Source organism: Melitaea cinxia, chromosome 8 (genome assembly GCF_905220565.1).
Source record: "Melitaea cinxia chromosome 8, ilMelCinx1.1, whole genome shotgun sequence".
NCBI lineage: Eukaryota > Metazoa > Arthropoda > Insecta > Lepidoptera > Nymphalidae > Melitaea > Melitaea cinxia.
This window is the reverse complement of record NC_059401.1, coordinates 16,567,678-16,590,518: the sequence shown is the minus strand read 5'-3', so window position 1 is coordinate 16,590,518 and position 22,841 is coordinate 16,567,678. Positions and strand designations below refer to the sequence as shown.

At 33.1% G+C, this 22,841-nt stretch overlaps 1 long non-coding RNA gene across 1 annotated transcript in view; it reads left to right on the top strand.

The window, feature by feature from the left end:
* Positions 1-20,141, top strand: part of LOC123655743 — a 73,010-nt gene extending 52,869 nt beyond the window's left edge. The window contains exon 3 of the long non-coding RNA XR_006743454.1: positions 20,063-20,141. This is a non-coding gene — a long non-coding RNA (uncharacterized LOC123655743). The remainder of the gene's footprint in view (positions 1-20,062) is intronic.
* Positions 20,142-22,841: the final 2,700 nt, after the last annotated feature.

Genomic DNA, 22,841 nt, shown 5'->3' with positions numbered 1-22,841 from the left:
AATGAAAGGTCTCAACAAGTAGAATACAATTTACTATGCAAAATTGAAATCTAAGCTGGCCACCGCTACCAAATGTCTGATAACAATTTTTTATCAATCCCACCAATATGGGTATCAAATAAAAGGGCTTGACAAGAAGAATACAGTGCACTATACAACCTCAATATTTAAGATGGGCCTTGCAATAATGAAGCACTAAATGAATTAAACAGAATGCGAAATAAAAACTAAAAACTAGAAAATAAAAATAGGTAAAAAAACTTTTTAAGTTAAACGGTTTTATGTTAAACATACATTGCAATGTTTAAGATAAATGTACTAAAAACCAAAAAATAATAAAATAGATACAGTCGTGGGAATTATAAACATATGCATAGACTAGACTAAAATAAAACCGTGGGGCACGTCAATTGTCTACAAATTATCGACTTAATGTGCGATAGAAGAATCGTTTAATTCGTCGTTAAAATAGGCAGTTGGCCCGCAGACGGTGAGGAAATTACTTACTATTTTCTTGCTCATGGAAATTCCAATAGTTATACACTCCATGTAAATAAAAGAGATGTTTCAACTAGTTTATCGTTGGACATTCACACTGCTGGCTGGCGAGGAATCGTTTCACTGCTCGTAGTTTGTCTTTAATCGACAAAACATATGATAAAAGTACTACTCGCTCACCACTATGAAACCCTAAAACTCGCTTATAATCGAGCTTGCTAGCTTGTTTCCACATTCTAGCCCTACTTATCACACGTCCATCGTTGTCGGTTGAACAACTGCCTAATTATAGTGTAACATTACAAAACAAACATTTTAATCAACGATTGTAGACAATTGACGTGCCCCACGGTTTTATTTTAGTCTAGTCTATGCATATGTTTATAATTCCCACGACTGTATCTATTTTATTATTTTTTGGTTTTTAGTACATTTATCTTAAACATTGCAATGTATGTTTAACATAAAACCGTTTAACTTAAAAAGTTTTTTTACCTATTTTTTTTTATTGGAAACGGGTTATCCTTAGTTTAGTACTATGATAACGAAACTAGGATGTGATGATGGGATCCTAGAGAAATCGAGGGAAACTCTCGAAAATACGCAATAAATTTCTACTGCATATACCAATTTTGATAATTCTTTTTTTGTTGGAAAGGGGATATCCGTAGTTTGGTACTATGATAAGGAAACTAGGCAATAATGATGGAATCCCAGAGAAATTGAGGGAAACTCTCGAAAATCCGCAATAACTTTTTACTGGGTGTACCGATTTTGATAATACTTTTTTTGTTGGAAAGGGGATATCCCTAGTTTGGTACCATGATAAGGAAACCAGGATCTGATGATGGGATCCCAGAGAAATCGAGGGAACTTCTTGAAAATCCGCAATAACTCTTTACTGGGTGTATCGATTTTAATAACTTTTAATTTAATCGAAAGCTGATGTTTGTCATGTGGTCACATATAAATTTTATCGGTATTTTTTCGGTTTTTTTTCGTTTGCGAGCAAACACAATTATTATATACCTACATTGGCAAACAAGCGTACGGCCCACCTGATGGAAAGCCATAGCCTATACACGCCTGCAACACCAAAAGCATATCAAGCACGTTGTCGATACTACCCCCAATCCCGCCCAGGTATATAAATATGTTTGTATTTATTTTTATATTCATATGTTATGTAATATATATAAAACACTAAGCAGTTTGTTAAACTTAATACGTTTTGTCAAACAATGATATTAGCAGTTTAATTTGACGTGTCAATCAATATTTTATGTATGACATGTTTGACTGAAATTTTGTTTGACAATAAATTCCAAAGTATGATGCTATTTCCGCTTCAATCTTTAATAGCCCACTGCTAGGCATAAGCCTCTTTTCCTCATGTAGGAGAAGAATTTTTTTTGATACAATAATGGGCTTGCGTTTGACCACTACTTTACCTGATGATAAGAGAAAGAGATCGCATTCTAAGTTGGAGCACGCTTCTTCCTTTCTAGGTAGAAATAACCTGTTCACTCGCGACTTAAAGATCCCCAGGTTATAGTTTTCCGGAAACACAGACGCTGGTAGAGAGTTCCATTCTTTGGCCGTACAGATCAAGAATGTTGGTACTAGCGAATTGCTTAATACGTATAAGGCATAATCCACCACGCTGTTCCAATACGGATTGGCAGATTGACGTTATTTAGCATACAATATTTAAAAAGAGAATGAAATAAGAGATATGATATAATAATTAGTTTATTATTAATTAGACTAAATAAAAGAAATAATAACCACATTTATTTTAATAACTTATGTAAATTTCAGACACGTTGAGCTGTTTTTATAAGCTATTATCGTGTAATTAAAACGGTAATTAGCTGTGAAATTCAATATTTATACGTCAAACGTCTAAAGCGTTCGTTGATTTTATTAAAACAACAATAGAATGTTTATCTATGTAAATTTAGTTTTAGTAATTGTATTTTATATACACAAATGGAAAACAATTGAAAATGATGCAAAAAATTAGTCAATTAACATACAAATTAAAACGTTATTTTAGCAATATTCAATTTATAACAACAACACTTATGCTTGAATATTTATTTAAATTCTAATGGTTCTAAATACAAACCTTCAACATTTGTCCGCCAATTTCTTTCATATTTTACGATTTTCATTCTCACTCGTGCATATTTCGTGATTGTAATGTTTCCTTTACAACACAAACGGAACTGAAAATCAACAATATTTAAATTGAGCTAAGAGCTTGTTGAAAAGCATTAAATAATACTTAGTACATATTTTACAATTAGAAAAAAATGAAAACGCTGATAATAATAAATACGTATTTCTTGAAAACCGTCACAAGGAAAGGTTACAGTTTTCAGCAGCAGCTTGATGAAGTAAGCTCCAACTAGCTTTACTTATATATGGTAAATTAGCCTAAGAAAGGGACATATGACCGTAAGTGTGCTAAAGCACATAACTTCAACTAACAAACTTTCAAAAACAGAAAATTAAACTGCGCCTATGTGTTCATATTTGATATTGAATTTAAATTAATATCAAGCTGTGTATTTAACGAAATATGTTATACTAAAACAATACCTACTGCCGGACCATTCACAATATACACGTAAATTGTTAAACAATAAAAAATATTATAATTAGTTTCCAAGTTGAAGGTCGTTGAAACGTTATTTAAGGTCAATTGAAAATACACACAACCACTCGTTTTAATTATTCCCAGAAACAAATACAAAAAAATAAACGTTAAATTTAAATGTAAGAATAGTCCGCAGCATGATCAGAGCTAATTTGTTAGTACTGCATTGTACTGACCGTTGTCGGATCCTAGCGTTTTTCCGCGGAATTCTTTCTAGACTTACTTCTTTCTAGAGTAGCAATTTGCACATTGTTGGCCCGTGTTTTAACGTTTCCTTTTGTCGGCTGATTTGTTAGTTTTTTTTTTGCCTCGCCACCGTTCTGATTCCGTAATAATGTAGCACTTTGAATTCGCTGTTTGTGTTTTTGAATGCCGTTTTAAAAATAAAACGTTGGAGTGTTGTTTCAGTTCGCGTTTTGGCTTGATAGCTCATTTGTGAGCCTATGAAATGAATTTATATGGCCGTGTTAAAAAAAATTATTTACATTGAAAATGTTTAATTTTTTTATTCCTTTAGTTACAGCGGGAGTGATTAATTCAAGTGTTTGGTTAGTACTCGTTATAATATTTTATATAAATGTGAATGAAAAGGTTATTTTTACGTTGTTTTTTTTTATATATTTTTATTTATTTATTTAACAATTTTTTTCGTACAAAATTATACACAATATTTTGTCATGGAGACTCACGTATGTGTGCGTCGTGTGTCACGTATGTGTAGGTGTGCTTATCCCTGTGAGAAATTTCTTCCAGCACACTTTTAATATGTAAATACAGACATTCTTCATTACAGTTGGTTTTCAGCCTATAAAATCCCACTGCTGGGTATAGACGTCATTCTCCATGTAGGAGAAGGATCGGAACTTAATCCACCACGCTGCTCCAATGCGGGTTGGCAGATATATCCTCTACTATGAGTAACGATTGCTATCAACCATAATAACAACAGAGACCGACGGCTTAACGTGCTCATACGAACCGGAAAGAAATATTCCTACAAATACAAATATCCATACCAAACGGGAATCGAACCCACAAATCGTCGGTGCTTTAGGCGACAACTTGTACCACTACACCAGAGCGGTTGTTATGTTTTGCTTACCAGCCAGTTTACTCGTAACATTTATTTACTGGAAATTTTCTCGTCGTTTTTACGGGTTAACAAGATGCTTAGTAAACAAAGTAAACGAGTTTTGTTATTTTTCAGTATAATAAAAGAGATATTTGTAATTTTTATTTCTTTTATTACAAAAAATGTATGGAGTGATTAGTAAGCCATATTGTTTTTAATTTTTAATATCATATCAAAAATCGACCGTTCCAGTGGGGATCGAACCTGCATCTTCGATTGACCGTGTCGGTGCTTTAGCCAATTAAGCTATGGAACGATGTACTCGCCAGATCGAAATTTTTGATATAATCATTTGATACTCAGTTTTAAGCGGCCACGGCGCCGTCCATAGTGAGTCTTTTCTAGAACTCGTAACTATTGCAAGTTTCATATTACAATGAAAATCTTTGACAGGAAACGAGACCATTGTATTTTTAACTGATACTATTTATTTTTGTGTTACTCATTGTATTTTTAATTGGTACTATTTATTTTTGTGTTACCCACACATTAGGGAATTCTAAATAATTTTTAATATCATATCAACACTACTTGAGCGCAATATTATTTAGCTGTGATCGTCTGTAATATTGAGGGACCTACTTCACCAGTCTGTCTGCTCCAGATTTTGACCAGGATATTCCAATGAAAATATCAAGAGTAAGAAAATGTATGTATGATGAATGTGGTAAACGTTAAAAATTCATAAACGTTCACGTCAAATTTATTTCAAGTTTACACTGTGGCTAACGACCTTGCAAGATTAAATAATTGCGATTAATTTTCGTATAAACAGGTCCCCGGTCACAATGTTTGTTTATTATTTAATGAAACCCACGAGCTTGGCCACGGGATAGAGGTGATTGGAAATGGTATGTCGTTAGGTATAGTGTGGAGTTCAGTACCAACATTTTTATTAATTTTTATCTTTAATATACAAAATCGTTCGTATCAATATTAAATGTCTTTGAATGTCCTCAGTTGCTGCGGAAATTTAATTTTCGAGTCCCTTGCAGCTTACCAAGATCTAAAATAGACCTCTTGTTTCTCCACTCAGATCCAGATTATAGAAAGGTTTTGAAAAGTTTTATTTTTTATTTTTCTTGTTCTTATAATACACATACATATTTACCGATCAAGAATTTACAAGCCTCCATACATATTGATTAGAATTATTGCTCAACTTTTATTTGTTTGATTTTATAAAATTTGTGTTAATAATATGACGGAGGTGTATGAAATTGCGTACACTTATAGTTTTTATAGATAATGAGTGCAGAATACTAATATATTTTTAAAATTATGAATAAAATATATGAAATCAATAAAAAAACATCACACACACTACTATGTATTTGACACACACGCATATTATACTCTTTTGTTAATTGTCAGTCAAATTGAAATTTTTTTAAAAAGGTTTTTTTAAAATTTAAATTTTTAATTATAGTCGATTTTTGACCTCTAGGCGACTACTAGTAATGTTGAATTGGTAGTGTGGTTGGTAAAAAAATAATCAAAAATAAACGAAAACAAAAACTACAAAATAAATAAATGACTATTAAAAAATACGTGGTTTTATATAAATGTTTTTCCAATTTTAATTAATGTGATAAAAGTTAAAAAGAAATGACTATTACCAGGTAATCTCTTCACAAATTGTCTAAGATACGAAACATCGACCATCTGCTTAATGGATAAAAATCCTTTGGTATCTACTTAGTATCTTGAAGATAAAACGCGAAAGGTTTTTCTGGAAAATTACCGGTCAGACTATATTATATTCGACAACTACCATTCAAACCAGACTTTTAGCAGGCAACCTTATCTCGTCGTATTTGTAACTAAACAGAGCTCACTTTGTTGTTAGATTTACTTATTAAACATGTGGGTGAAACTAATTATAACTGTACAAAGTAACAAGTAACGCTTTTATAGAACTTACTTTTTGTACAATTGCTTTGCTTGTAACCGCTTTTTACCAAATTTATATATATATATATATATATATATATATATATATATATATATATATATATATATATATGTGTGTGTGTGTGTGTGTGTGTGTATACACGGTAATATATTATATGTATACGCGGTAAATATACCAAAATAATAAAAAACATAAAACACACATACAATTTCGAATGATGAAGTACCGGTCTCAGGGCTGTAATAAAAACAGCCTAAGAGATCTCGACGATATTTATTTAGTCCCTGAAAATAAATTTAGAAAGACATAATGAACGCTCCAGTTTTCCTTATGCGATATTTATGGAAAAATTTATTTGATGTGTCCAAATTATAATAACGAATGATGTATAATTTAAACAGAGTATAATTTTTGCCAATATCATCGTTACTTTTAAATTTTATATCAATTTATGCATGACCGCTCATTATATACAGCCCAGCCATTTCTAATTTACTATCACTCTGTGTCCACGATATACACGAACTTTCTCGGAAAATTTACATTCGTTTTTGGAGGTTCCCTCGCCTCGTTAAAGCGGGCAGCTTATTTCGTCGAATTGATATGTATATTGTAATGCTGATTACTTCCTCAATGCCCCCCTTTTATAATTACGATGTCGACTTGAAAAGGGAATACCGTTGATAAAGTCTGAAGTGCAGATTATTTAGTGGGAACACGGCAGGAAATATCTTGCTCAAAATATGGAGCAGTCGGTGGATTGCTCCAAACTTCTAACTCTTTCTACAATTACTGGATTTGAAATTTCTGTTATTGCACTTGTTTTTAAAGATTAATGGTTCCAACATAACATACATAGGTACATACATTTTTGGAGGCGCGACGAACAGAGTGTGAAGTCCCTCATGCCTTTTTGAAACGGGAGGATCCTCCGACCAGACGAGTGTTGTGTCTGGTGGGTTACTTGACGATTGTTGTTGGGTTCTTGTATATATACTCAATCGCTCTGATAACTTTGATATCGCGATGTAGGATACGTCGGTTTTCTCTAGTTCGTATGTCGCGAGACAGATGCCGCCACATCACTCCCCTCCGAGACCGGAGGTCGATAGCAGGTTAAGTCGTCCATTCATCTTGTGATGCTTGCCAGGCCAGTGGAATGTTCCAGTGAGTCGGAACCAGATGCCGCATAGTTCGCGGTGAGTTGGAACTGTTTGTCCAGTGAGTCGGAGTGGTGCAGTGCTGCGTAATGGCTAGCTGCTGCGTAGACCAGGAGAGATCAAAGTGCAGTGTACTGTGCCAAGCTCGCTGAGAAGGCTGTGGGTGATGACCAGGAATGGGCGTCCGCTGCATGCTGGTGGTCAGGATATACGCTGATGTTCATACTCGGAGTCACCAGCTTGGAGAAGTACGAGGAAAATGGTGTTGAGTTCCTCGACCGCCATCGCAAAGGGAGGATCGTCTGACCAGATGGGTTTTGTGTCTGGTGGGCTACTACCCTGACTTGTTGGTGTCGGATTCTTGTAGGTATATAATATGTTAAATCTTCGGATGACTTGATATCGCGATGTAGGATATGTCAATTTTCTCTAGTTTGTATGTTGCGAGATAGATGTCGCATTTTTACACACACATTTTTACATTGCAACTTAAATAAAAACTTTAAAAAAATATAAATATGGCTAATGTTTTGTCTGATATTTTTTGAGATATTGTCATAATTAAAAATATGACAAAATGTATTAGCAGAATAAAATAATATTAAAATAGATATTTACCCTCCGTCCTTGTGTGGAATTAACGAAATCGCAGTTCTTAATTGGTATGACGATATGCTATCTCTCAGAGCACAGGTAGTATGAACTATTTTAATTGCTTACGAATTGAAAGAAACACGCGTCAACTCTAGACGTCGTGTCCCGAGCTACAAGCTAGTTCAGGCGGTAGCTGCGTATGCAGCTTGGACTCGCCTACATGCGTCTCACCCCTCCATACCCCGCACCATTACCGCGTCTAGACGGCTTCGTTGGACGCCTGTGTGGACTGTGGCATTAGTAAGTTCAGAAACGCGCTTATGACGTTACTAATGTTACAGGCATTTAAAGACCACGGAACTGGGTACTTGGTTAATACCTTGTAATTAATAACAATCACACAATAAAATATTGGAAATCATGAAGGATATCGGACAATTGTTTACTTGAATCTGATTACGTCTGTTTATCTTACACGTTCGTGTGATAACTATAACTTGATCTAGTCCTTCAATTAGTCATTCAATAGATTTAATTAACCTATAATGCAATCCTATTTGCTAACCAATTAGTATGTATTTGATATACCTTTGGAGTGATGTGTCTATAATATACAAACATGTATATATGGCGTAAAAGAAATTATTTATTGAAATATTGCTCAGGAGTTGATAAATTAAGTTGTTTTGATGTAACTTGTTCTTAGTTTCTGTTACGTTTATCCAAGATATAAAAAAAATAATCACGCTATGGTTTATATGAGCAAAGCTACTGAGGTACACACACAAGCACACAAGCACACACACACTTGGCACAGCAAGGGATTTCCTACTCAAAATACGGAGCAGTCCGACTGGGGTATTAAACAGTACTGTTTTCAAGCAGTGTTGTATTCTAGTTGATGAGTAAGGTGACCAGATGTCCCGATAGGGTCAGCAACGCACTTGCTATGCTTCTGGTGTTGCAGACAGATCTATAAGCTACGGTAATCACTTACATTATCAATGAAACTAACATGCCTTAATAAACAAAGAGTTTGATATCATGGGAAACATATAATTTATATTTAGCATTAACATAGCACAGGTTGAAGACCGGCAGCAGCGTCTTTTTCGCGACATAGCCCTGCGGTCACCAACCCGCCTGCCCTGCGGGGGACAAAGCACATGAGTTCACTCCATTTTTGGCGCGAACTTGTGGAGGCCTATGTCCAGCAGTGGACTATAATAGGCTGAAATGATGATGATGATGATGATCAATATATTATTATACGCTGATATTACAAAACTTGATAAAGTATAAATTTCACTTTATCAATAATATTTTCTGGTTATATTTAATGATTAATTTAAAAAAGATGAAATTTGATTTCATTTTTGCAATCAGAATAGATCTAGTAAAACAATAAGATATTTTTATACACATATAAAATAAATCAAGAAAACATGTGCAGTCACATAGCTTGTTCTGGGTTTGTGTAAATAACAATGTTGTCTGTTAAAACAATCATTATTATGTTTCTTGCGAAACAACTTAGACAAGATCGGGCGAAATGAGAAAACAGGGGAGCATGCCAAATGCAGTTTCATATTTGGTGTAAGGACGCCAACATACGGAGACACAGATTCAACAATGTTGCTACTTTTATTAAAGAATTTTAAATTATGTCGTTTAATATTAAAAAAATCGGACTTTCGTTATTTGAAATATATTTTTCACTAGCTGACCCGGCGAACTTCGTATCGCCTAACAGTCGATTCTTTAATTTTATTATTTTTTTTTTTTAGAATTTTTCTCTCCGTAAGAACCATCCTCGTACTTCAAGGAACATTTTAAAAAAAGAATTAGCGAAATCGGTCCAACCGTTCTCGAGTTTTGCGCTTAGCAACACATTCAGCGACTCATTTTTATATTATAGATTATTTATATTTTTCTTTTACATTCAATTATTAATCACTAGTTGTCCGCCCCGACTTCGCACGGTTCCCTAATCTATCAGTGTTCCTTTACTATATTGTGCATGTATTATACATATAAACCTTTCTCTGGAATCACTCTATTTACTGAAAAAAGCCGCATAAAAATCCGTTGCGTGGGTATAAAGATCTAAGCATACAGACAGTGGGAAGCGACTTTGTTTTATACTATGTAATGATTAAAAAAAAATAGTAACATTTCAATTAAAATAAAATTAGAATTAAAAAGTTTTAATACAAAATTTCAATATTTATGTTTTGAATAATGTTAATCACGACGTATGTCAATAGCCTTAAAGTTTGAAGGAATTCTTGGAAACGAAATTTCGTTTTGTTGACTTTGAATACAGACAATATTACCCACGGCTAATTAGAATTTTCTAAGTTTTTATTTTTGTCGCTTGCTAATTTATTCATTTTTATATTAATTATATTATACTCTAACTTCTATGTCTTCTATATTACTATTGTATGTTACTGTACCACATAATAAATGGATTAGTACTTGTGTTTGTACGCAAACGGAAAAAAAACCGACTCCAATTACAATTAGACAACTAATACTACGTAAGTTGACGAAAAAAATTAACAAACTTCACGACGACTTTTAAGGTTTCTCCTCGATTTCTATGGGGTTCCATCATCAGATCCTGGTTTCCTTATCACGGTACTTCCCCTGGGATTAATATCCCAGGGGTAGCTCAAAAATATCTGTAATGAACCGATTGGTAATCCAATCGGATCATTACAGGTATTTTTGAGCGTTTGTGTATTCCACATTTATATAGGAAGGTAGTTCTTTATTTCATAAAATTATACGCTCGTAGCCGATCACATATTGGCACATTGTTAATTAATACACGTTGATGAAACGTTCAGTTTTCTGATCGATTAGTAAACAAATAGTTTGTCATTTAAAACAGAATTAAAATGTTCGTGACGAAAATATTTCAATTTTGTTTTTAACATTTATGTAATTTACGCGTAATGAAAATAGAAGCGTGATAGTTATTTTACGCTGTTTGTTTGTATATTCTGTTTTTTTTTTTTGTATTAAGAATGTATGTAAGGTGAAATTCGCAGTTAATCTATTTATTTTTTAATGTTAATTTTCATGTCGAAATGTTAAATCCAAATAATTTCTATTTGCATTTTATTAATTGTTTTAAAAAAAACTTATGTCATTTAATCACTTAGATAAACTGATACTTTAGCTATACAGACATACGAGTAGTTGTACATAAAGGATTGGATCCTCTCCTACAGAAAATTCTCTATAGGAAATTGCAATTATCAAACTATTCACAATTAATATAATACGTAAGTTAATTAAATTAAATATTAAAAAAAAATTACATTCATTAGCAAACAGTAGAATAAATATGCAAAGAAACATATAAAAAAAGTTACCGTCAAATAGAATTAAGTACAACAACTCTAATAAATAATACTTTATTACGCAAATCGAAATAACCTTTTAACAAATTCATCGCCCTCTTGACAAAATCGTCTTCTTCACAACGAACTGAGATTCCCGTGAATAAGCCAGCAAAAGTACGTAGTTCGTGTTCAGTTACACAACTGGTCGAAACTACACTTTTAAACTAAATAAGATTAAAGGCGGGTTTTCCGACGGGCCAACTGTGAATTCTCTCTTTGTGATTAATTAATGTACCCACTGATAACGTTGTTTTTGGTGCTAGGTTTTAAACGAAAAACTTCTAATGCATTGTTATTTGAGACGATTTATCGTATTTGTTAGTGGTATATTTTATCTGGTAAGTTTTATCATTTATTAATTTCTTCAATTTCAAGTAACTGACTTAGTGAAACATTTGCGAACGTTCATCCTGATTCTTGCTTATTACATTGTTTTTGATATCAGTGTTCGTTTTTTTAAAAACCTATCACAATCCATTAAGATTTTCGATTTTGTTTATTGTTATATATAGTATAAGCTCTTAATAACGAACTCAAACAATTTAATCAATTTGGTAAATATATTTGAAACCACCGAAGCTAAGAGATGAAGTCCCTCGATGTTTATAAAACATACAAGGCTAACGATTAATACGATAATTGTTATATATTGTTTTAATGTTCAATAAACACACACACACACACACACACTCTTCAGCATATCACAGTCCACTGCTTGACTTAGGTCCACAAGTTTGCGCCAAAAATGGCTTTAAATAAAATAGAACTTGAACTTAAATAATTAGACCGCTTTCTACTATAGAAAAAAAAAACTACCTTCCACCTCTTATAATTATCACAGCTATAATGTTTAAACGTCGCTTTAAAAAGTATATTTGCAAGAGCTTGAAGAGAATATTGAAGGCTTAAGGTTTAAATCGAGCTGTTACCACCACCTAAGCAAATACCATCCCCGTACCTCGTATTTACACTATCTTATGTATTAACATTAAATAAATTCTACTTAAAATGAATGCACCCTTTCAAAGTATATAATGTTATCGTATAGTAAGGATGCCGGCGGCTGTTGCAACATCGTCAAAGGGTCGGGTAATGTCTTGCCTTGAGCATAATGTTATTATACGGTAATGAGCGCGGAAAGTACACGAGATATGCCTTATAATGATGATGTACTTATTTTTTGTTCGTTGTATTTTATGTTGATTTAAATTCTATTGTTTTCTTTTTTTCGAATTCACTTTGACTCTTTGGTAACTTGATACATAACAACCTTAAGTTCATTAACTGAATAAAAGGTTACTATGGATAAATTAATATCTAACCTATTTTAAAATATAAAATAGAAGTTCCAAATATATATTTTCTAATGCTAAGCTGTCACTATTAATAATTTTACCAAAAATATTATATTTAGATTCTTAGTATTTCGACGGCGTTGCAAACGCTATGACAGAAAAAGAATGAGAAATTTAAATTTAGAATAGTACATAACTGATTATTATAAATGTCTCTAAACTATTTAACTGAGGTAGGGCACAGCAGGAATTTCCTGCTCAAAATATGGAGCAGCCCGACCTCGACCTTACAGAAGATCACAGCTAAATAATACTGCTTTCAAGCAGTATTGTGTTCCTGTGGTGAGTAAGATGACCAGAGCTCCTGGGGATATTAGGGGTAGGGTTGGCAACGCGCTTGCGATGCTTCTGGTGTTGCAGGCGTCTATAAGGTACGGTAATCTCTTACCATCAGGTGAGCCGTACGCGAGCCGTTGTCGATCTCGTGGTATAAAAAAAAACTAAATTAAAATAATAATCAATAATCGTAAAGCAAGTGACAATGGTAGGGGTGAAAGTAACAATGGTACTGGTGACCAGTGTTTATGCAGCAAAGTGTAAGAAAGGAGGTAGTCCGGTATAGACATTGCTAAAGCCATCAAAATCTACCCGCAAATCTCAGTCTCGTGAACAAGACATTCGCAGTTAATGTCGAAATATCGAGCTCCGCAAAATGAAACTAAAAAACATGGTAAATATCTCGCTTATGAAAATTTTCATTTACAATTATTATTTTATTTTAGTTTTGAGACATTTATAATAATCATTTATGTACTATTCAATATTTAAATTTCTTATCAACGACCTATTTTAATATATTATATTTTCTCATTCTTTTTGTGTCATAGCGTCTGCAACGCCGTTGAAATACTAAAAATCTAAATATAATAATTTTGGTAAAGGAGCCATGTTACTCTAAGATCTTATAATTGTAAACGGATGCCGGTTTTACATCTATTAAGAAAAATAAAGCTTATAAATTGATGGAATATCGTAGACTATTGTAAGATAATTTTTATATTCAGCTTGACATAACTGTTATTACGATTATATTTAAATAATAAAATTTTAAATTTATTCAAACATATTGAAACTATGAATACTTACTGTCTTAACTCAGGCGTTAATCGTGTAAAAATTAAAGTAATTTAATAGACAATCGATAAGTATTTTTAAATTATCATTTGATAAAAATGTATTAAAAAAATTAATTCAAAATAGGCGCCGAGGATTAATCAATATATTAAGAGTAGTCAGGGAAAAATACAGACTATCAACACTCGTACAAATTCTACTAAATTAATTTCAAATCTCTAATAAATGTATGAAAAGTTTTTTTTTTGTAACTGATTAGATTCCATAGTAAAACGCCAAAAGTTACCTAAAAGTTTTTTGAACCCACTTAAATGGCATTCAGAAAGTGTCAATTCTACAATTCTATTAACGTCTGCGATTTAATATCCCCAGTCTAAGTTAAAAAGCGAGTTCACATCGAATACTCTAAGCCCTCTGACAGTCATCCATAACTAATTTCTTTTAGCCCCAGTATGTAATCTAAAGGAAACTTTCCAATTCGTAAAGACGTACTCAAGTGTCTACAAACAAAAGTTAACCGTATTTTAAAAATAATTAGGTAAAAATTCGCTTGGCTTATTCCTTTTTGATACAGTTTCTCCCAGTTCTACCAAGTCTGCTTCTTTTAAGCGTACGAGACAGGAAAACTTTCCCTCGCGGTACTTTTCGCGAATTTTTCCTAATTAAATGTTGTGAGTTCATTATACACCGGAAACTTGTTTATTATTGTTCGCCAAGATGGCGACGGTGACGTATCGTATATATATGTTGTGTGAACGTATGAATGTAGACTCCTTTGTGTGTTAGGTAAAAGAAATGTAAGGTAAAGGTAAAGGTAAAGAAAGGTAAGGTAAAAGTAACACGTAATAACTCAGTATCATGAGGTGTTGATATTTTGAATTATCTACTCACATTATTAAGTCTTAAATTATGTATGTAAGCTTGATTTTAGTTTGAACTTACCATTGTAAAAATTGCTGCGCCTATTATAAAACTTTTATTATGCATTAAATTTGTTGAATGATTACTCTCACTACAAACACAAATTATCCGACACAACACAAATTATTGACAACAACTCCTACCCACACAATATTATAGTTTTAATTGATAACCGCCACAGGGCTACAATCTTTACATCCACATCAAATGTTATAAATAATTACCCCTAACCTAATATATTATTACAAAACAACAGACGCCTATTACATTAGTTCACGTGATCGTAGATATTCGAATACTTTATACCCGGCGCGTAGGCGTGGCGGTAGCAGATTACAAGGGCTTAGATAACAGCTTGAAATAAAACCTCCAACTAATTAGTGGTCGGTGGTCGGACGAGCGTCGATGCAAATACAACGTGAAATACACCGGCTACAATGTTTCGCGTGCTATGTTACTTATTTTGTAATCAGTATGTTTTGATAGCTATTATCGGATTACGATTGCTACGATTTATGATTAACTTGGGGAGTGATCTGATGATTGCGTGCCGAGAGCGTTACGAAAAGTGTGATCGGGCGAGGCGAACGGAAGTTGAGAGGGAGATATAAGTTAATTTAGATAGAAAGTTTTACTTCAGTCGCGTGGTCTAAAGCACACTCATTTTTTTACTTGCTTGCGATTTGTACGTTATTTATATTTTTATGCTAAATAAAATATATTAGCAAATCATGTAGTTTTATTTCTGTGGTAAGATAAAAGATGAAAATTTTAAGCAGACCGACTGGGGAATTTACTCACGTTACAGAAATAAAACAGCTAAAAATCACTGGTCCACATAATGTTGTGTTCCCGTGGTGATAAAGGTGACCAAAGTTTTGGGTTAGGAATGCTCCTGGCGTTGCAAAAGGATATAGACTACGGACCTACTCTTGTTTGGTACTCTATGGTACAAAAAGCAAATGGCCATTATCAGTTTTAATATACAGCTGACTTTTTTCCCCTATAGATTAAAGGCTGCTCTTGATATATATGTAATATTGCTGTAATCCGACGCAATACGAAACGTCACGTACACACGTGTACCAATATATACTAAAACTATATTACTATTTGCTAAAGTTAAATATATAATAAATAGGTTTCGTAAGGCAAGCGTAGTTTTTAAAATGTTCGTATATATTAATATTTTAAGGCTAATTGTTTTTTTATTTTTATTTTAATATTTATTATTATTTTCCGTATGAACAAGTTTTGTACGATCACATTTAAATAGTTCTACTTAACGACGGCTTTTCTAGCTATTATATATGTGATCGTAACACAATATTAAAACGTACAATTATTACATTACCTTTCACAAAACCTATAAAGAAAAAAAACAACTTTATCGCGATGATCCCAATGATAGCGAATCCGTCGGTAGATCCTAGTTTTAAAATAAAGCCGCGTCCGTTTCAAAGCCGAACGTAATCCACATTCACACAGACGGACCAATTAACACGAGTACATTCCATTGGCATTGCGTTTTATAGATATACATATATACAATACAAAAAATACATATAATAATATTGTAGCGAATGTGAAGAGGGTTTTAATGGTTGGATGTAATAAATGCCATTATTGAAAGCCGAACAAAAATGAAATGCAAATTAAAAATGTGCTTTACTGGTGACTTGCCGCGGATTTGCACAAAAATAATTCACTGGTAAACAAAGTTATAAATACAGTAATTTGCATTTCAAAAATTATTTTCATAATAGCAGCATGATATATTCATCCATCCAGGCCATACAGGTGTTTGCCGTGGTGTGGGTGTTTGTGCAGTCCTTGTGGGTTTCTTCACCGTGTCTCGGAGAGCACGTTAAGCCGTCGGTCCCGGTTGTTATCATGTACACCTGATAGCGATCGTTACTCATAGTAGGGAATATATCCGCCAACCCGCATTGGAGCAGCGTGGTGGATTATGCTCTGATCCTTCTTCTACATGGGGAAGGAGGCCTATACCCAGTAGTGGGATATTACAGGCTGAAGGGTATATACAACCTGCTCAAAATCTGGAGCAGCCCGACTGGGGAAGTACCTCGACCTTACAGAACATCAGAGCTAAATAATACTGTTTTCAAGCTGTGTTGTATTCCTGTGGCAAGTGAGGTGACCAGAGCTCTTGGGGATAATTAGGGGTAGGGTTGGCAACACGCTTGTGATGTTTATAATATTGCAGGCGTCTATAGGCTACGGTAATCGCTTGCCATCAGGTGAGACGTACGCTTGTTTGCCGAACTACTTGAATTAAAAAAAACAAAAAAAAAAACAATTGATCTCTTCGGCTCGCATATACACTTCGGTAATCTGTGATCTATTCTCTTCTTGATGGGGTATCATGGGGTTACATACTACTATATTCTAAATTATTAAAAGAAATATTTGATAGAAAAGTAAGGCTTGTTGGTTAAACACATCAGAAACTTATTTATTATGTAACATTATATATCAGAAAACTATTTCAAAACCATCTTTATCAACAACTGGTAAAATTGACCCTTAGTATTGAAATTATTAAAAAATAACGTCTTATAGACGAATTATGAATGGTGATTTTATTTTGAGAATCCATCCATCACACCCGCGAAGATCATAATTACTTGAACCTCGTGAGTCATCATAATCTTTAAACGTTTTCACTAAAGATTTTTTTTATTAGTAGCTGTACTCGTGTCTACGTCCCCCATTTCTTTTATCATGCCTATAAGATTAAGTAATAAGGCCAGCTGAAGATAAACCACATATTCAAACATATTTGGACATTCCGGGTTTCAAGTTCTTTAACCTAATATTGAGGGTTATGATGTCCTTGATTTGTGATTTAACAAATCAACGAACTTGTTATATTTATCGGATAATCTGTTAAATATCTTATAATCCGTTTTGAATATGAAATACTAAGGCTCTTTGACTATGAAAAGTTTTTTTATCTATACCTATTGATTAATTATGCCGTGTGGTATCGGCCGCGTAGAATAGCACCACCTCCTTTCTTCCCGTGGGGGTCGTAAAAGGCGACCGAGGGATAAACCTGGCTTAAAAATCATCAGGGTCCTGGAGAAGGAAAACTTCGTTTGAAACCCGGAATGGGGTCTCCGACAAGCATTCGTGGCATAGCTCCAAAATGCGAAATACTCCTGCAGCCGAACTGGCTCCACACGTATCGACTCGTCATTTCTATAGGCCTAGCCAGTGAGGTCGAGAGGGTGGCGCTAGCTCTGCGCTTTCCTGAAGAGTGTCCTAGGCGACACAGTGTCTTTATGACACTGTCTAAATCGTCTGCAATAGATGGACTAAGGCCAATGACGATGATCACGATTATCGATTAATTATCTATCGATTTATGTACATTTAATATAATTGATATGGGTACTAATTTAAAGTTTTGAGTGTTGTAGTTTTCCTGATTAGTGAATTAGTTTCGCACATGTTTGATTAAATAACGCTTCATTGAATATAGAACATTCAAACACGTGTTTGAATTATTTAAATCTAAATAATATAATCACTGGTTATACGAATATTTAATGTTCAAAATAGTTGATTAGATTAAAAGTTTTATATTTAATTTAGAACATATTGGTATTTTGTATTTATAGTTACCAAAGTTATAAAAGTATTTATGTACAGTTATATGTATCAAAAAAATATTTTCTATTATTTATTACGAAATATTCATTTGTAGCGTAATCAACTAAAGCAAAAAAAAAGTAAAAAAAATATGCTATACCAGTCGGCTGTTACCTATAACACAAGCATTAAGTTGGTTACTTTAAGAACCTACGACCGTGTGTGTATATTGTGTAGATATTTATTTATTTAAAGTGTATTAATATAAAATTTGTGTCCGTGTAAACGCGTATTAATTCTTTGTGTTACGTATGCTATGTGTACTCAATGGTTTTTGATAGAAATTACCACAGTAATAGCTTATATTGCCACGCTTGATTTTTATCTAAAGTTCACGGCTTACACGCTAATTGTGTAATTTGTGAATGACTATCCTTCTGAGTTTCTTTATGATAATTAATATTTGGAGGTTGATAATCGAGTGTATGGACATCTTTTCCCTATAAGTCAGCAATGCACTCAGAACTTCTCTGGTGTTGCAGACATCCATGCGAGATTGTAGACATTTAACATGAAATGGTACACTTTGCTCTTTTGCCCCACTTGTCATACATGTTAATATGGTAAAGTTAAGATGTTTGCCTCCCTTTTTAGAAAAAACCTCACGATTGCTCCACGTAAATTATATATCATTTTATAGATAACTGCTTGCTCTTCTAGCATCAACAGCTAAAAAAAATATTATTGCTTTTAATTATTAAAATTATATATACGGATTTAATTTTGAAACAACGTCAACATGATTGACGGTCGGTAAATTTTTGGTTCAATTTCAAATCAACTTATGTAAAAAATAAATAATCTTTTTTTTTGTAATTTTGTAAAGTGATAATAATTATTATATTTATTTAGTGCGAATTACTCGCACGGGTATAGCTAGTTTTTATAAAATGTACCTGTACACTTTAATTAATAAATTTGACTATGGAAAATTACACTGTGATGTAAACAAAACTGTGTAGATAACCTAGTCAAATACACCAAAGATACAGAAATTAAATCACAAAATATCTAAAAGCGAGCTAACATAGCAAAAAAACGGTTATTCCCCAATGACTCAACGCGTATTCAAATTTCACTGCTAAATTTTTCATACCTGCGTCGAACGGTGAATTCAGAGCATCTTGTATACGAATAGCAACGTGTTCATTTCCTGTGCAGTGCATTTCCGTTTCGTCCGATTCCGGTTCGTAGGTTTTTTTTAAACGGCCTGAATACTGTATTGCATTTGCAGTGTTCTGAAGAGAATCAATTGTATTTAACGTTTATACTGTAGTTCTTTCGTTGTTGCGTTCATTTTATTGTTAAGTATTGTTATATAAATAAGGTTTTTTTTTGTAAAAAGTGACGTCAAGTATAATTTATTTTTAAGTTTTTATACTTGGAAATATTTTTTTTTTTTGTGTTTTATTTACTGTAGTTTAAATTGTAAACAAACAAATTGAATATAAATTACACAATAAGTGTAAAGTAAAATAAAAACCGTTGTTTTCATATTTAAAAATCGAGTTAAGCGTTTTTACAATGTGTAATGAAACTTTTTTTCAATATTGTCATAAAATGAAACATAACAATAAAATGTATACAACGAATATCGCATTAAATGAAAATTAAATGAAATTATACTTCATGATTTTTTTTTTATTGTTCGCAGGGTGTGCATTCCTGACATATTTCAATCCAGAAAGTGCATCAAATGCACAAAGCGCCCTCCATGAAAAACGGACGCTACCCGGGGTAAGTACAAAGTAAAATTGTATATTTAACTACACATATGTAAATTATTTTAATATACAAATTGTTACAATTAAAAAACTTGTGTTAAAAAATGTTGAAATTTAATAGCTTTTTTAAGTAAAATTTTTTTGTACATTTACAAGTCAAACACAATTCAACCGAAAGATTATGGATCGCACGATCATAATAACACTATAAATTCTTAATACGGTCCGTTGTTAGTCACACATATACACATTCTCTTTGACTCTGTTTTAATTGAACCTTATCGATCGCAAAACCATGTAAAATTAGCCTCAGACCACTTAACCTATTTCCTTGTAGGTATTTCATGGTGTTTTACAATAAAAACTAACTCTATAATTTAATGGGAGTAACATTATTTGAGCCCACCAAATTACACTTCTTACTAACAAGGCAACTTCTATCAATACCGCAACTGTCCAAGTTTAATTGACGATTGTTAAGAGTATGATACTTATGCTTAACTAACAGTTGTTTAGAAATAACAAACGGAAAACGTATAAGAATTAAAAAGTTCCTACAAAGTGGAATCGTATTTTTGTTTAAACTGTTTCAGAGAAAAAATTTCTAAAGACTGTTAACAGGTATTATTGATATTTCGTTGTTCATTTTTATATTTTCAGGCTTCATTAAATCGGCTTTTTATATAAGAAAGCAGAAGAGATAGATTACAGATCGAAAGGCCTTTTTTATCCGTGATGTGATCTTTCTTTCTTCTATACTTGCAACACCAGTGTCTTGATAAAGATACTAGCGTTGCCAGTATGGAAGAATTAATTTGTTTTGACATTTGTAAAATATTCAATTATTTTTATAACTACTCTAATTACAGTTTAAAATTCCATATTGACGTATGTTAAAATGAATTCACATTTACCGAAATGCCTAAGCGCCTTAACATTAAAAAGAGCAAAATAAACCTACAATTTCTTTACCTTCAATATGTTCTAAACTGTCTACATATTCAAACAGCAAACAGTATCAGTGATATAATAATAATAATAATAATAAATACTCTTTATTGTATACAACAAAGAAACATTACAAAAAATATAGATAGTTGCAAAGAAAGATGTACAAAAGCGGGCGTATCACTAAGAGATTATATTACTCTTAATAACTACAGATCTACTTAGAAGACACTTTTGTTTAGTGGATGATAGAGATCTAAGCCCTACGTGATGGAAGCTAAAATCAGAAGGTAGAAAAACGATGTAAGCCAAAAAGATCGACGCATCCCAAAATGTTATTGGTCAGGGCGCATAGTTCAGAGCACCAATAGTCGTTGGGGATGCAAGTTGGTAGAATGACAAGCCAGCGATGTGAAGCGCAGCGTTGGCAGACACCCAACTAAATAAACGGACGACCTAAAAACTTCTGGCGTCCCAAAACCGCGAACGTTGGAAATACATGTCTGGTTGGTTGGTAAGTTGGAGATACACCCAACAGTGGAGATCAACGATGGCTAAAGTGAAAAAGGAGTATCTGTTCTGATTAAGTATGGTTTAAGCTTGTAGCCGCCTCCTGGAATTGGTTTTATAAAAATTCTTTATTATAATTCATTGATAATAATTAAATCGGTCTTCTGGTTAGGAAGATTGAACGAGAAAAAAATATTGAGATATTGCTTGAGATGCTCTTAACAATTACTGTGGACAAAATTCGAAACCTATAAAACCATTGTTCCAAAACTTGACACTAAGCAGAGACTTTCTTTCATCAATAGAACTACCCCAGATAACTGAGGTAGGGCACAGCAGGAATTTCCTGCTCAAAATATGGAGCAGCCCGACTGGGGTAGTACCTCGACTTTACAGAAGATCACAGCTAAATAATACTGTTTTCAAGCAGTATTGTGTTCCTGTTGGTGAGTAAGGTGACCAGAGCTCCTGGGGGGATTAGGGATTGGGTCGGCAACGCGCTTGCGATGCTTCTGGTGTTGCAGGTGTCTATAAGCTACGGTAATCGCTTACCATCAGGTGAGCCGTACGCTTGTTTGCCTATTGACCTAGTGATATAAAAAAAAACCATAAAAATGTAGGAGAGTCGGTATTATGTGTGAGCATGTGTCAAGTTCTCTATGCATTGCCGCTGAATATATCAAATAAAGGTATATCTTAACGATACCTCGCACTGATGTACCGGATAAATTGCAGATAGAGTCAACCAAAACCGTTATTACAAAAATGTTATCAACACTTATATAAAAACCACGAAAATTTACCAGAAGTCAAGCAACCAAGAACCCAAAGCTACATGTTACATGACACATGACAAAAAAAAAAAAAAAGATTTAAAAACTCTTTTGAAAATCCTTATTATTTTTATTTTCCGCCTATATTTTTGTAATTTAAATAAATCGATATCTGCTATAACTGAAATGAAACAAAAATTGAGTTGAGTACTTATTACGAGTATGTGAATCAATACTACATTGTAGTTGTTATTGGTTCTGAATACAATTCTTTTGAAGCGTGTAAGCTTCACGTACAAAGCTCATAATCGGTTTTAATTCGTTATTGCGAAATCGGATAAGGCTTATCGGTAAAGTAAAATTTTAGCAAATTACATCCGGTCGTTTCGACGTTTATACCTATATTTTGTATACATATGATATTTAAAGCTTATTTGTTGCTATTAATGCTTTTGAAATCAGTTAACTCAAGTATTCA